Source organism: Ruditapes philippinarum, unplaced genomic scaffold (genome assembly GCF_026571515.1).
Source record: "Ruditapes philippinarum isolate M1 unplaced genomic scaffold, ASM2657151v2 ctg3619_1_1_1_1, whole genome shotgun sequence".
NCBI lineage: Eukaryota > Metazoa > Mollusca > Bivalvia > Venerida > Veneridae > Ruditapes > Ruditapes philippinarum.
This window is the reverse complement of record NW_026861676.1, coordinates 40,079-55,614: the sequence shown is the minus strand read 5'-3', so window position 1 is coordinate 55,614 and position 15,536 is coordinate 40,079. Positions and strand designations below refer to the sequence as shown.

At 34.8% G+C, this 15,536-nt stretch overlaps 1 protein-coding gene across 1 annotated transcript in view; it reads left to right on the top strand.

Annotated features, from left to right (window-relative positions):
* LOC132716481 (four-jointed box protein 1-like) overlaps positions 1-15,536 on the top strand; it is a gene marked incomplete at its 3' end in the record, with an annotated part of 33,762 nt that overhangs the window by 1,057 nt on the left and 17,169 nt on the right. The gene's annotated exons all lie outside the window — the stretch shown is intronic.

The following is a 15,536-nucleotide window of genomic DNA, read 5'->3' as shown; positions in this document are numbered from 1 at the left end:
TTTTATGTATTTTGTTAAATTGTGCGCACTCAAATTATTTTATTGATAGCGGCCTTATTGTGATATATCTGTGGCATAAACTTTCCATATATTCCATAAGTTTTATATATATTTGCAGACTACCGAAACCAAAACGCCCTCAATAATTATCCAGTATGGAATGCCGCGCACTGCCACTACTTTGCAGTTCAACGTTCTTTGTGCAATTGTGTGATTGCAACATATAAGTGAAATAGGAAGTGTTGGATGTTTTTACAATAATAGATCTCTAACACAATTGCCTAAATATTCTGTAATCAAGACGCACAAAATGCAATATTACTATGATATAGTACCTCCAGGAACGTGGGTGGTTACAACTTTAGACAAAACACGTCAACGAAATCTACAAAGAGAAATTAAATCACTTCATTCTAATATTACCAGTCCGTTGAGTATAGAATTTTCAGTTGTAAAGGCATTCGGGGCGTCTATTGTAAACAAATACCAATCGCTTTTTAGTGTTTCTGATGAAAACATGGAACATGTCCTAAACTATATAAAGCTTTGGGAAATGTTTCGTATATGTTGTGGACAGCAGATGTCTGGAAAGTGGCGTGCCTTCCTTTTAAGAAAAACATATGCTTTGTCTTCACGATCGCCATGTTTAATGTATAATGTAAGTGAAATTGAAAAACGTTTCATAAACACCCATATATATGCGCTTTTTTCTGACAAGCCTCTTGTACGATCTGTATTAACAAAACCATCTATAAGAGATGGGACATTAAATGGAAACTACTGTGAAATGTGTAACAGAAATATATCTCTAAGAAGAATAAAACCTTTCAAACGATGCTTTTAGAATCAGTATCAGTATGATATCATAGGATGCCGTATGAAATTGTTATGAACACGTTAAAATCGTTACATTTATGTAACACATTATGTGGATTAAAAAAGAGTTGTTTTAATTTCAACTGGTTAACTACTTGTTGAATCCCTTTGTCTGAAGTATAAAAATGAATGTTCATTAACTTGGTTGTTTCTTAACATTAATCTGACTATATCAGTGTAAAATGTAAACATATTTATAGTTATATTAATGTTTAATGTCTTTGCCATATCGTGCATGTGTGTTAATGGTGTTATATATATAAACATTGTCTTTGGCCATTTGCACACATGCACGATATGGCAAAGACATAAACATTAATATATATATATATATATATAAGATCATTCGAAGTTTCCTAGATGGAGACTACTAGTGGCGTTATTTTGTTTAGTGTTGTTGAGCATGGCATTTAAAAAGGGCTTTTTATATTGTACAATTGACCGTACTTTTACTTATATGCTGTTTTGCTTGAAATATTTTACATTTTGCCAAAATAAGAAAAATAATTAAAAACAGTAAACATGGAATGAGAACTCGGAGAACATAATACTGATTATCATTTAGAAAGATGAATGTTTTAGTGATTTTTGTTATTGTGCAGAGTGAATCGGGTCGGCTGTGCCTACTATCTATTTAGAAAAACTTGCAAAGAAAGTCTGGACACATGTGGAATAAATATAAAAAGTAGTAGGAAGTGAAACATAAAGCGTATACTAAAAGAAATAAGAGGTCGGAGTCATTGACTCGATTCGAGTCCTAGGATTCACCTTCAAAACAAACCTTACTCCTATGCAAATCCTTACTCCTAACTCGTAAGCTTACGTTTTGTTAACCAAACTAACTTTTATGATTATAAACTCTGATAGATATCTATGTTATTCATGGTCACCCAGGTAGGATATTTTGCCTCATCTTCAGCACCAGGTTCATCTTAGCTTACCCAGAGTAGTCTGAAACAGATCAAGTTTACGTTGACTACCCTGTTTACTCGTGTGTTTACGCAAGTGATGTTGAATCATATTTACTTTACTCTATATTACTTTAAGTTTACCGAGCTTACTCTGAAGCAGATCAAGCTTACCTATGATTACCAACCTGACTTCAAGCATTAGTCATATTACTCATAAATGGAATTTATGTTTCACTTCCTAATACTTTTTATATCTATTCCACATTTTACAAAATGGATAGTAGGCACAGACATAACAAAATAACGCCACAAAAAGACTCCATCTAGGAAACTTCAAATGTTCAAACTGCATATATATATCTAACCACATGGCATTTTCCGCGGGAATTCAGAACAAAGGAATCTTTTTTTAAAAAACAAAGAAAGATAAACAACAGAACCTTGAACAATTTCTTTGAGATTTTTTAAACATACAAATATTATTTCAACATCATTGGTCACATAAAATAATAAATCAATCTATCATCAACCACAACATCTTTTTCAACAAAAACATTTAAATAAAATCCACGTGACAAAATGAACCAATCAAATAATTTTATCAATGGCCGCCATTTTGTTCAATGATCAATCTTCGTATTTGACTGCATTCCTAACCCTAACCGTATTACCCTTACTTACCCCTTTCTGAGGGTTTACTCTTTTTTAGTTACCCCCAACTTACTGCTATTTGAGGGTTTACTCCTTTTTTCTATTACCCTTACTAACCCCTTTATGAGGGTTTACTCTTTTAAGTTACCCCCAACTTACTCCTTTTTGAGATATTTCTCCTTTTTTGTATTACCCTTACTTACACCTTTCTAAGGGTTTACTCTTTTCTAGTTACCCCCAACTTACTCCTTTTTGAGGGTTTACTCTTTTTTACATACTCACAACTTACTCCTTTTTGAGGGTTTACTCCTTTTTTCTATTACCATTACTTACCCCTTTATGAGGGTTTACTCTTTTTTAGTGTTAATGCCTTCATTTATATCGTGAATGTTATGATAGTTTAGAAATTATCGATATACTTCACTTTACTGTAACATTTCTTCTATTCAATCATATCACTAGTATTTCATCATCAACACTACCACCATAATGGTTGAAACTTTTCCAAACATAACATGAAAGTAAAGAATTTATTACAAGTTCTGTCATTCTAGACATATTCACTCTATTAAATAAAAGATAACTTAGGTTTCAAAAGCAATCCTTTTCTTATTTATCTTTTTAATTTTATACAATACTATAAACAATATTACAAAATATATTTTTATATGAAACAGCATTTTTTCAATGACATCTCTTTATTAAATGAGATAACTCGCCAGTTTTACTCCCTGGGTTAATGATCATTTTGCTCTCAGAGTAAACTTTACTAATAATAAAGGATTTACTTTATGAGTAAATGGTCATTACTCCAAGTGTAAACTTTTACAATAACCGAGATTTACTTTCGGAGTAAATGATTATTTACTCCCAAAGTTAACTATAACAATAATGGAGAAGTTACTACATGAGAAAATGATCATTATTCCAAGACTAAACTTTTTACTAACCGACATTTATTCTCGGAGATAATGAGCATTTTCTTCAACAAAAAAATTCATTTCATAACAGAAAGTATATTAAACATTATAGTTAACTTATTCTTTTCAACAAATACATTGACATCTTTATCACCATACTTGCCACAACTTTTTGAAATATCACATAGGAATTAAAAAACAATATTTCAAGCCTAAAAATTTCAATTTCAAATTCATATTCCATCACAAGGGGTGACATCTTGGGGGTGACATCTGTCGGTTTCATCCTAACCCTAATGCAAATGAATACCTTTTGCATGTTCAATTTCCTGGTGATGATTGTGTGCGTTGTATCATAGCTCGTCCCAGTTACTTCTGATATCTCTCGAACGGTCTCTCTTGCGTCCTCCTTGATAATATCTTCAATTGACGTCACATCTTACGGCTTGACGCTCGACCTTTGTCCACGCCCTTCATCATCTTCAAGTGACTTCCGCTCTTCAGAGAATTGCCGGAACCACTTAAAAACGAGTGCTCGAGAAACAGAATTCTCTCCTGTTATCCTCTGCAGCTTTTTATATGTGTCTGTAGGTGCTTCACCTAATTCCATTCAGAACTTTATGTTGACACGCAAGTCAAGGCATTGTTGTAATGTCATTTTTCACGTTGTAGCTGCATAACGGACTACTATGGTTTTAACTTTTTTTCCTTATCTAACGTAAAATGACCTCAAAATTTTATGTCATATAAACTTCCAAAAACATATTCCCGCATTTTTCTATTATTTTGATAAATACTGTCGAAAGTATAATGCATTGAATAAAGCAATTATATATAAAATAGCACCTGGGCCGGTAACGCATTACTATAGTTAAAATTATGCTAGTTAGTCTGCTCTGAGTAATGGATGAATGAATAACAGCTCCTTGCAAATGGCAAAGAGATAGGTCACGACAGTGATATAAATAAAAATATTTTTAATTTCAAAGATATTGAACCAGTCTACGTAATTCTTGATCACCCTTTGTAAATCTATTTGTTACTTGTATTTTGCTGCTGCTTTGTTGTTTTTGCTGCTCCTGTTGATGAGGACGGTAATGATGCGATAAAATGCTCGGTACTACCCGTAAAGATTTAAATATTTGTCCAACAGTCCAACTGACAGTGAGTCGCGGGTAACAGCAAAACAGTTGAGTGGGATGGGATTAAATAAGATGATGATACACAAATTGTTTCGATTTTCTTTTGGAACCATAAAACTTAATTACTTATATCATTGAATTTTGTTGCTTTGAATGCTTCGTTTGTTTAAAAATTATCACTTTTGGTAAACGAAATTATTACAATGATTAACTGTGAGACAAATAAGGCTGCTTATTGGATGGATAAATCTAGGGAACAATGTGCGTAGTACAATGATAAAAAAATGTTTTATAAGTTGAATAAAAGAGGCATGAGATATAAATGGTGTTCATCCTTTCAAAATGGTATGTTATGTATCAAAATATATCTTTTGGAATGTTATAGAATAACTTTTGATTTTAACATGTTTAATTTTTGCTCTTTATGTTTGAATTGTATCAAGATAAATGGTGGATGCTTCCTAAAATGAAAAGCATGTAAATGTTTGTAGATTTAAATTTAGATATAAATGAATGTTGATTAAGTAAGGAATTCATGTATGCTTATCACTACTTTATATGGAAAAGAGAACGAAATTGATAATGGTCACACACGTGTGTATCCTATCTTTATAATTGAATTGACAACAAAGTCCGAATTGAGAGAGCTTAATGAAATAATTATGTTTTCACTGAAACTGAATTAACGATTACACAAAATTTTATACGAAACAGATTGGTGTTGGAATCAAACGTGTGTTTGTGTTTACTAAAATGCAATATTTACACAAATTAATATATCAATTTTGTATAGCATATAATGAAAACATTTTGCTTCAGAGAACATATCTTAAATTCATTCGAGTGTGCTTACATCATTTTTTTTAATTTAAGCATGCTTAAAGTTTATTACCTGACTCTTAGAAAAAAGTGTAGATGACACCATGCTTGGAAAGCCATTTAAAATAATATTTGCGATTTTATTAATGATGTAAATGCTTTATATACATGGATAAGTGTAGAACGTTTGTATTGAAACTTCCATTTATACAATTATTTAAAAAGAACATTTTTTTTTACTTTTATTTCATGCTAATGTGTAAATTCAAAGCAAAACATTGCGTGATATTTTTCATTTAAAAACAAAAATTGTCATTACACAATACAGATAAAAATTAATGTCTTTGTAATTGAATAAAGAGAAAAATCAGTTTATATCGTATAACATATAACTTACTAACATTTTCTTTTGTTTTGTTTATCGCTTTTTTGGTGGTGGTGGTAGTTTTCCTGCTATACATTAATATAACCTTGTTGTTGATAATATCCAAAAATGCGTCTCGGGATTGGCAAACATGTTACTGAATTCAATATTTGTAACCACAACAGAATCTAACATACTAAGAGGTGGCTCAGTGTAAATTGTTATCGTTTCAACACTTGTGTCATCAAACTATGGTTAGCTGAAAATGTGAATAATATTTTATGTTTATATAATAGCATTGAATTGCATCCATGCTATTTTGATTGATGCTTTATGCTCAAACTGTATGAAGTTTTGTTTATATTTAAAGAGATGCTAGTATTTCCCTCGATTGACAGCGTGTCAAATCATAACATAATGCCCTTACATTACAAAATTACATTTATGTATATCTTATTTGCGATTAATTTTAATATTCAAAATTGCTCTTATTGCTGCGAAATGCTCTGAACAGAAGACAATGAAATAAAACATTCAAGGATATTGAATCAACACTTTGCATGTATCTGTTTATTTACGGATTAGAAAGAGTAGATGAATGTGTTGTATTTTCAGATTCTCTCGCTGATTATCAAAACAATTCATATGCGAACCAGTGTGAAAAAATGGAAAATATAAGAAAAACAAAATGTCATAAAATTATCATAATCATAGCGTATATGAGATCTGGATCGACATTTTTAGCTTCAATTCTACAGGATACTGTCCGATCGTTTTACCTTTTTGAACCTGCTCGAGCAGTCAAATTCTTACCAAAATCTGATTTTGGAGTGTCTTCACTTTTAAGGGATACCAAACAAAGTCATTGGTATGTTCTTTCTTCTTTCTTTACATCTTGAGGAGACTATTTTCAATGTTACATTGCAGAAATCATTTTGAATTACGAAAAAAATGAATAAAATTTACGTGTTTTTGTATTATGTAAACGCTTATATTCATAACCTTGCCTTGACTAAGCCTTCAATCAAATTCTCTTATGTCAGCAAAGTAAACGTATTCATTTATTTCGTGCATCTTGATTCAAATGTTCAAGATTTAATATTAAATAATTATTCAGACATTTTGCACTAATCATTGTGTCATAATGCTATGAGCATTCCAATTTGTGTAACGGTCTTACAAAATCACGAAGCTTTATTTTTAAGGATTTGTCAAGCATCTTATGATCCAAATCTAGTCCAAGCTTTATCGATGTTGGTTTTGTTTTCTGTCGATCATATGAATTTTAGCTCCATTTTGAGACCGATTTTAGCTTTTTACTCTCTATATTTTTTGAGATATGCTAGTTCCAAGTAGTCTTCACCGTACACCACGATATGTTTAGGGTAGCGAGTGACGTCACAAGTACTGAGTCGCGCGCCCCTATTCTATTTAAGCTACTGGGTTAACCCATCATACTCAGTTGGGCATTAAGTTCTGTACCAATCAGACGTAAGAAATGTACTCCTTTGAGGAGGTTTGTACTCAATTAGAATTATAAACAGTTAACCTGTCACTGATCTGGTTTCCTTATACAACTTTATATAACTCCTAAGCTGGTATTATTAACTTAACTTGAACCAATTTTAGAACTTGACCCAATATGGTACTTCAACCAAATTGTAACTTGACCGTATTCTGACTTGACCCTATCTGGTAAATCTATAATTAGCTCTATACTTGGAACTCGGATATTGTATTATAGTATTAGATACATATATATGTTTCTCTAATAAGCTCAATGTTTACTATAGAACAATCTGGTTAAAGCCAAATTATCTTATGTTGTATGTCAAAAATTAATGAAAAAACTATAAAGAACAAATAATAAAATCAAAGATTGAATCTTTCAGTAGGTAGAACCAAATCTAACTCCAAAACATGTTACTGTCATCTAATTAACGCCTGGCATATATCTAAACCCTGACTAGCCTTAAGCTAACACCCTTTTCCTAATTTTAAGGGGGCAAAATATTATCAAGCATTTTGTATACATTTTTGGGTTAATTGTTGCATGTCTTCATAATCAATTATTATAACAATAAATCCAAATCATAATTCATCTACCTTTGTACCGTTTTCTTTTTAGGATGCAATATTCGTTATTGGAATCAGAAGAAAAGCTAATTTACGCATTCAATTTGTGGGTAAATTGTAATTTGAGTTCCATATGCATACCTCAACTAAAAGATAAAAAATCAACTCCAAATTTGCATGGTTGTTGTGGGAAACGATTGTCAAGGAATAACACTGATACATCACACTTATTATGTCTACAAGAAGAAGAAATGTTTTGTTCAAAATCAACAATAAAAGTCTTTAAATTCATACGTTTGAGAATGAAACTGGTTTTGCAACTTTTGCAATTGTTTCCATATATAAAGATCATTCACCTTTTAAGAGATCCCAGAGGTATAATGAATTCAAGGATGAATCTTAACAAATTTAAACTGAATTCAGCCATGAAACTCTGTGAAGACCTAAAAGATGATCTGTTATACTCTAAGATTATTCTATCACAATATCCAGAAAATATTTATATAGTTAAATATGAAGATCTTGCTACAAAGCCAATCAAAACAGCAAAAGATATATTTAAGTTTGCTAACTTAAGTTTTACAGACGCAGTAAAACAATCTTTACTCCTCAAGACACACGCAAATCAAGATACATGCAAATTCTGTGTTACAAGAAGAAACTCTTCAGAAACCTCTTCTAAATGGCGAATGAATTTGGATTTAGACTCTGCGAATTATGTTTACAAAGCTTGTAAATTAAACAATCAAGTGCTAGGATACCTACCGTTTACAGACGTCATCTCTTTAAGAAACTTATCTTTGCCGTCTAGAAAACAAGGTGCTATTAAAAGTAAAATTCTTTCAAACAAACAACTACATATATGACGGATGATCAGTAATCAGGTGTAAATAATGTAAATGATGGGTCCTTTTCATTTCATTAGAAACCATCAATGCCCTGCTGTACATTTATACATGTTTGTTTTTTCAAATTCAATGGCTGGAAGTTTTGACTAAAATGTGCTCCGGGGACAGAATTTGCGCTCACTTTAACATATATCCATCTATGAATCATGACATTATTTATGAATTTATCTTTATTATATATTATTTATGTTGTAGGAACATTAAGGGACTTAAAAACAAAAGAAAAGTCATGTCGATGCATTTTTTCCAATTATTTTTAAGTGATTTCAAGAATGTGTATAAAACGGAAAATTTAGGTACGTAAAATTGGAGAAATGTGGGCTTTAACCTGAATTACGCAAAGACAGACACACAGACAACTTATATTTAAAAAAAACTGTATTGCATAATATAATCTGGTACATTTAATGTTTTATTCTTTATTTATAAATTTATTATTTAACTTATAACCATTTATTAAGTGTATATCGGAGGTAATTTAAGGCAAAAGTTCCTATGTTTCATACATCTCCGACGTAAATGCCTTTTTTATATTCTGTGAGACAATTATTTATATGTTTTATTAATAGAAATTTCAAGTTAATATTTATTTCGAACAAATTTTACAGACAATTTTAGTTCTTTAAAAATTGTATTCGGAAAAGTACGTTTACCAAGTTTTAGCCTAAATAACGAACAGACAGGTATAGTATTTTACATATTCCTCTTTATTTGATGGTTAGAGTTCGGGTTAGATGGTACAGGGTAAAACCGACAGATGTCACCCCAAGATGTCACCCTTCGTGACCAAAAACAATTTGAAATTGATATTGTTAAGCTTGAAATGTTGTTTTTAATTTCTAATGTGATATTTTAAAAAGTTGTGGCAAGTATGATGATGATTGATAATAAAGATGTCAAAGTCATTGTTGAAAGTAATAAATTATTATAATGTTTTATAAACTTTCTTTTATTTAATAAGATTAATATGAGATTAAATGCTCCGGAAATAAATCTCCGTTAGTAAAATAGTTTACTTTTGGAATAATGACCATTTACTCATGTAGTAAACTCTGGATTATTGGTAGAATTTACTTTGGGAGTAATTGATTATTAACCCCGGGAGTAAATATCGCGCGTTTTCTCATTTAACCAATTACTTCATATACACGCCTTATACACACCTTTTTCACCCCTTTTTGTTGTCTCAAATGGTGAAAAAATGCCTTATTGAGGCCCCTAACACTTGTTTTTGTTTGAGAAATGTTGTTAAAAAAGTGACCACTTTTTCGGCGCGGCCCCCAACCAAAAGATACATCAGGGGGTTGCCAGAAGGGGGATGTGGCCCCTTCTGTTTGGGGGGGTTTGAAGGGGGCGGAGTCCTCCTCATCGCCAAGAAAATTTTGGTCTTGTGAGAGGCTATAAATGACCCCAGATTGATCATAAGGTAACGTGTAACCAACGCTGAAAAGCATTTGACTCTATCTCAATCCATTTAGAAACCTAACCCTAACCCTAACCCTTAACCCTTACCCTAACTCAACCCAACCCTTTTTCTTACCCTAACCCTCATCCTACTTTGAAGATTAGCCTTACTGTTTACCCCTCACTTAGGCTACACAGAAGCTTACCGACCTTTACTTGAAAAATATCCTCACTCTTAACCCCTTACCCAAGCTACCCAGAAGCTTACAAACATTACCCACTAACTAACCCACCTCACCCAGTACCTTATTTAGTACCGTACCCACCTTACCCACTGCCTTTATCTCCTTCCGTACGTTACCCTTTACCATACCCACTTTACACACTACCTTATCTTCTTTACCCGGTATCCACTTAATTTTGAAGGTTGGCCTTACTTTTAACTCCTTGCGCAGAAGGTTACAGACCATTTTTCAAAGCATATCCTTCCTCTCAACCCCTTTCCCAAGCTACCCAGAAGCTAACCAACATTAACCACTACCTTACCCACCTTACCCACTACCTTACCTACCTTACTTAGTACCCTTCCCACCTTACCCACTGCCTTACCTACTTCTGTACGTTAGTCAGTACCATACCCACCTTACACACTACCATACCTACTAACCTAGTACCCACCTTTCTTTAAAGGTAAAACGTGCAGAATGTGAATTGAATTTTTTATTTTGTTTTGGATATTAACAAATGATAAACATGGATTATGGCAATTTGTATAATGGTATTCCATAATAAGGTATATGATTTCGATAGGAAATATTTGCTTGTGTTAGATTTGTGTTATGCAGTGTAGTTGCTTAGTAGTGTTCGATGACGGCGATGAATGATGATGATTGATGGGTGGTTGACTGAATAATGCGGAAAAAGCGATTGACTATGTGTTATGAAATAATTATGAACCATTAACACTGCGTTTAATTTTGCTTTGGTTCATGACTACTTGCGGTCTTCAGGAACAGTGAATTTTAAGTAAAACCTGGCGACAATGAGTTGGGTAGCGCCCAATGATACCCCTTCCTTTGAGAAGCTAATACCGACTAAAAGTCCGGGGGACCAGGTGCCGTTTTTCTGTTTAACAAAATTAAGATTATATTGGAAAAGAGTAAAGGTTAGTGCTAAGAATTAAATAGTTCAGCCCTATTTTAACTTTGTTCACCCGATTTTTATCGTAGTTCAGCTTCGGTCAGCTTCCTCTTTCCTTCTTTTCACGTGTGCATCTATCCTGATTTGTTAATGAGCCCGAACTTGCATGATTCAAGATGAAATGAAGCTCAACCGAACCTAATCCAAAGCTGATCCGATGCTAACAAAAGACTTTAGGAAGCTGACCTGATCCATTTCTGTGGCTGAACCCGAGCCGAAATGATAGAAGCTGAACCGGATTTGATTCGGTGCTGAAGCTGATCCCAACCTGAACCGAAGGTGATACGAAGCTGAACAAATCCTGATTTGTTACCGAAGCTTGGCTGAGATGATAAGAAGTAATCCAAAGCTGAACCGAAGATGATCTAAAGCTGATCCGATGCTGAGCCGAAACTGATCCGAAGCTGAACCAAAGATTATAGGAAGCTGAACCGATCCTGATTTGTGGTTGAACCCGAGCTGAAATAATAAAAGTTAAACCAAAGCCGACCCGAAGCTGAACCGAAGCTGATTCGAAGCTAAACCGTAGTTGATATTATGCTGAACCGATCCTGATTTGTCATTTAACCCGAGCTAAAATGATAAAAGTTAAACCATAGCTTATCCGATGCTGAACCAGAGCTGATCCGATGCTGAACCGGAGCTGATCCGATGTTGATCCGAAGCTGATTCAAAGGTGAACTGAACCTGATCTTATGCTGAACCGGAGCTGATCCGATGCTGAACCAAAGCTGATTTGAAGGTTAACCGAACCTGATCAGATGCTGAACCGGAGCTGATCCGATGCTGACCCGCAGCTGATTCGAAGGTGAACCAAAGCTGATCTGATGCTGATCCGACGCTAATCCGATGCTGACCCGGAGCTGATTCGAAGGTGAACCGAAGCTGATCTGATGGTGAACCGAAACTGATCCGATGGTGAACTGCAGCAGATCCGATGGTGAACCAAAGCTGATTCGAAGATAAACTGAAGCTGATCTGATGCTGAATTGAAGCTGATCCGATGGTGATTCAAAGATGAACCTAGTTAGGGTGAGGGTTATGGTAAGGGCTTTAACCATACCATATTAAGGCTATCTTACACGGGACCTCAAAGTGTAAAATTGTCAGGGCTTCTGCCCGGCTAATCAAGTGAAAGGCATTGATGTCCCGTACACTGTGGCTGTAAGGGTTAGGGTAAGGGTTAGGGTTAGGGTTAGGGCTATCACCATACCATATCAAGGTTATCTTAAAAGGGACATAACCCCCTTACTGTGGCCTTGTATTAAATACTTTACAGCGGACAATATATGCAATACGTCGGCCTCATGAGCGGCTCTGGTCAATACAAGGGCCACGTACATAGAAGTGAAAAAACATCGTGACCCATTTCATAGAATTTCTCTTGTATACAGGAGTAAGCATCGGTAGGTTTTTGTAACCTTGTAACCCAGAATATTTTTTTCCTAGGGTCACACTTTTCGGTGGCCAATATCTATAATAAGGTGGCCCATGGTCGGGGGTTTGCCGAAACCCATTTTTTTTCAAAATCTTATGATTATGGCATACATGAGCCACGGGGAGGTCCATGTCGGGGTAGGTTTTTTTCTAGAACCATACAATATGGTGGCCAATATTTATTGTAAAGTGACCCTTAGGTCGGCGGGTTTATCGAACCCCGGTTTTTTAATCCTATGATTATAGTATACAAGAGACACGGGGATGTCCAAGTTGGGGTAGGTTTTTTTCTTGGAGCATACTGTATGGTATAATAAGGTGGCCCCTAGGTGGACGGGTTTGCCGAAACTCAGTATTTTTTTCCCTACGTTATACTATATGAAGGCCTTTTGATTCTATATATAGAAAGAGTACCTCCAAAGCGCTGAGCCTACCCGTTGTACTTACGGTAAGTGGCCCCGACTTTTTTACTTTGTTGGACCCTCATTCTAGTGTTCCTGCGCAGAGGCCTATTCATGTTTTCCATATGGAGAAATTTATGAAAGTCGAAACACAATTGTCAAATTGTCAATCTTGATTTATCCAGCATTGCTTTCAACACTTTAAGTTTTTAAATTTGACTGCCGCTCAAGCTGGTTCTAGAATCTCCAATTTCAGATAATATTGTTATAATTACTTTAGTGATGTTATATTGTAGGACCAGTGGGATAATAAAATTCCCAACCCCTTGTTACCCCATCATAATATGGAACATACTTAATAAAGGACCCAGGGATTCGAACCGATGACCTTGTGCCAACTTTTGTTCAAAGTGCAAACACTACGAGGTCTTTGCATTTTAGGGTTTCACTAAATCTAAGAATCACTGTAATCCCAATTATATTTCTAAGGTGCAATAATTTCAGGGCCTTTGCTCGAGAGACCCAGAATTAGAGTCACAATCAACTGTATCCCTGACACGGAATATACCATATAGTGGATCCGTCTATATGTTTGGAGATGTTTTTTTATGTAAACGCCTTTGTACAGAAAATATAAAAATAGGGTTACCGGGGTTCACCATCGGATCAGCTTAGGTTTACCATCGGATCAGCTTCGGTTCAGCATCAGATCAGCTTCGGTTCACCTTCGAATCAGCTCCGGGTAAGTATCGAATCAGCTTTGGATCAGCATCAGATCAGCTTCGGCTCACCTTTGAATCAGCTGTGGGTATGCATCGGATCAGCTCCGGTTCAGCATCTGATCAGGTTCGGTTTACCTTCAAAACAGATTTTGTTCAGCATTGGATCAGCTCCGGTTCAGCATCTGATCAGATTCGGTTCAGCATCAGATCAGGTTCGGTTCACCTTCGAATCAGCTTCGGGTCAACATCGGATCAGCTCCGGTTCAGAATCAGATCAGCTCCGGTTCAGCATCGGATAAGCTATGGTTTAACTTTTATCATATTAGCTCGGGTTAAGTGACGAATCAGGATCGGATCAGCATAATATCAACTTTAGTTTAGCTTCGAATCAGCTTCGGTTCAGCTTCGGATCAGCCTTGGTTTAACTTTTATTATTTCAGCTCGGGTTCAACCACAAATCAGGATCGGTTCAGCTTCCTATAATTTTTTGTTTAGCTTCGGATCAGCTTCGACTCAGCTTTGGATTACCTTTTATCATCTCAGCCAAGCTTCGGTAACAAATCAAGATCGGTTCAGTTTCGTATCACCTTCGGTTCAGGTTTGGATCAGCTTCGGTTCAGCACCGGATCAAATCCGGTTCAGCTTTTATCATTTCAGCTCGGGTTCAGCCACAGATCAGGATCAGTTCAAGTCTTTTGTAAGCATCGGATCAGCTTTGGATTAGTTTCGGTTGAAATTCATTTCATCTTGAATCATATCAGGCTCAGTAACAAATCAGGATAGATGCAGCCGTGAAAGAAGGAAAGAGGAAGTTGATCGAAGTTTAACCACGATAAAAAAATGGGTGAACAAAGTTAAAAAAGGGCTGAACTATTTTATTCCTGCCACTAACCCTAAATCTTATCCAAAAGAATCTTATCTTTGTTAATCAGAAAAAGGCACTTTGTCCCTGCACGGACTTATAGCCGGTATTAGCTTCTCAAAGGAAGGGGTATCATTGGGCGCCACCCAACTCATTGTCGCCAGGTTTTACTCAAAATTCATTGTCCCTAAAGATCGCAAGTAGTCATGAACTAAAGCAAAATTAAACGCTGTGTCAACTGTTCATAATTATTTCATAACGCATAGTCAAATTGCTTTTTCCTCAATGATTCAGTCAACTACCTATCAATTATCATCATCCATCGCCGGCATCGAACACTACTAAGCAACTGCACTGCATAACACAAATCTAACACAAGCAAATATTTCCTATCGAAATCATTTACGTTATTATGGAATACCATATACAAATTGCCATAATCCATGTTTATCATTTATTAATATCCAAATCAAAAAATTTCAATTCACATTCTGCACGTTTTATAAATATTTTGATCTACCATTTAAATAACACACACAAGATCTTTTCCCTCAAACAAAGCAACATCAAAAAAGACATTGTCTCATTCAATTTGTTTTTAAAAGCTAGCACATACATATTGAAAAAAAAAAACAAATGACTGTTCTGACCAATCAGAAAAAAAAGTGTTGCATAAACCGTTGTTGCATTTCGTATTTATCCTTTACCCTAACCCGACACCCTAACCCGACACCCTTACCCTTACCTGACACCCTGACACCCTGACACCCTAACCCGACACCGTAATCGGAGACCCTTACCCTTACCATATAATGAATAATGAGTTTGTTTATAAATGTGATT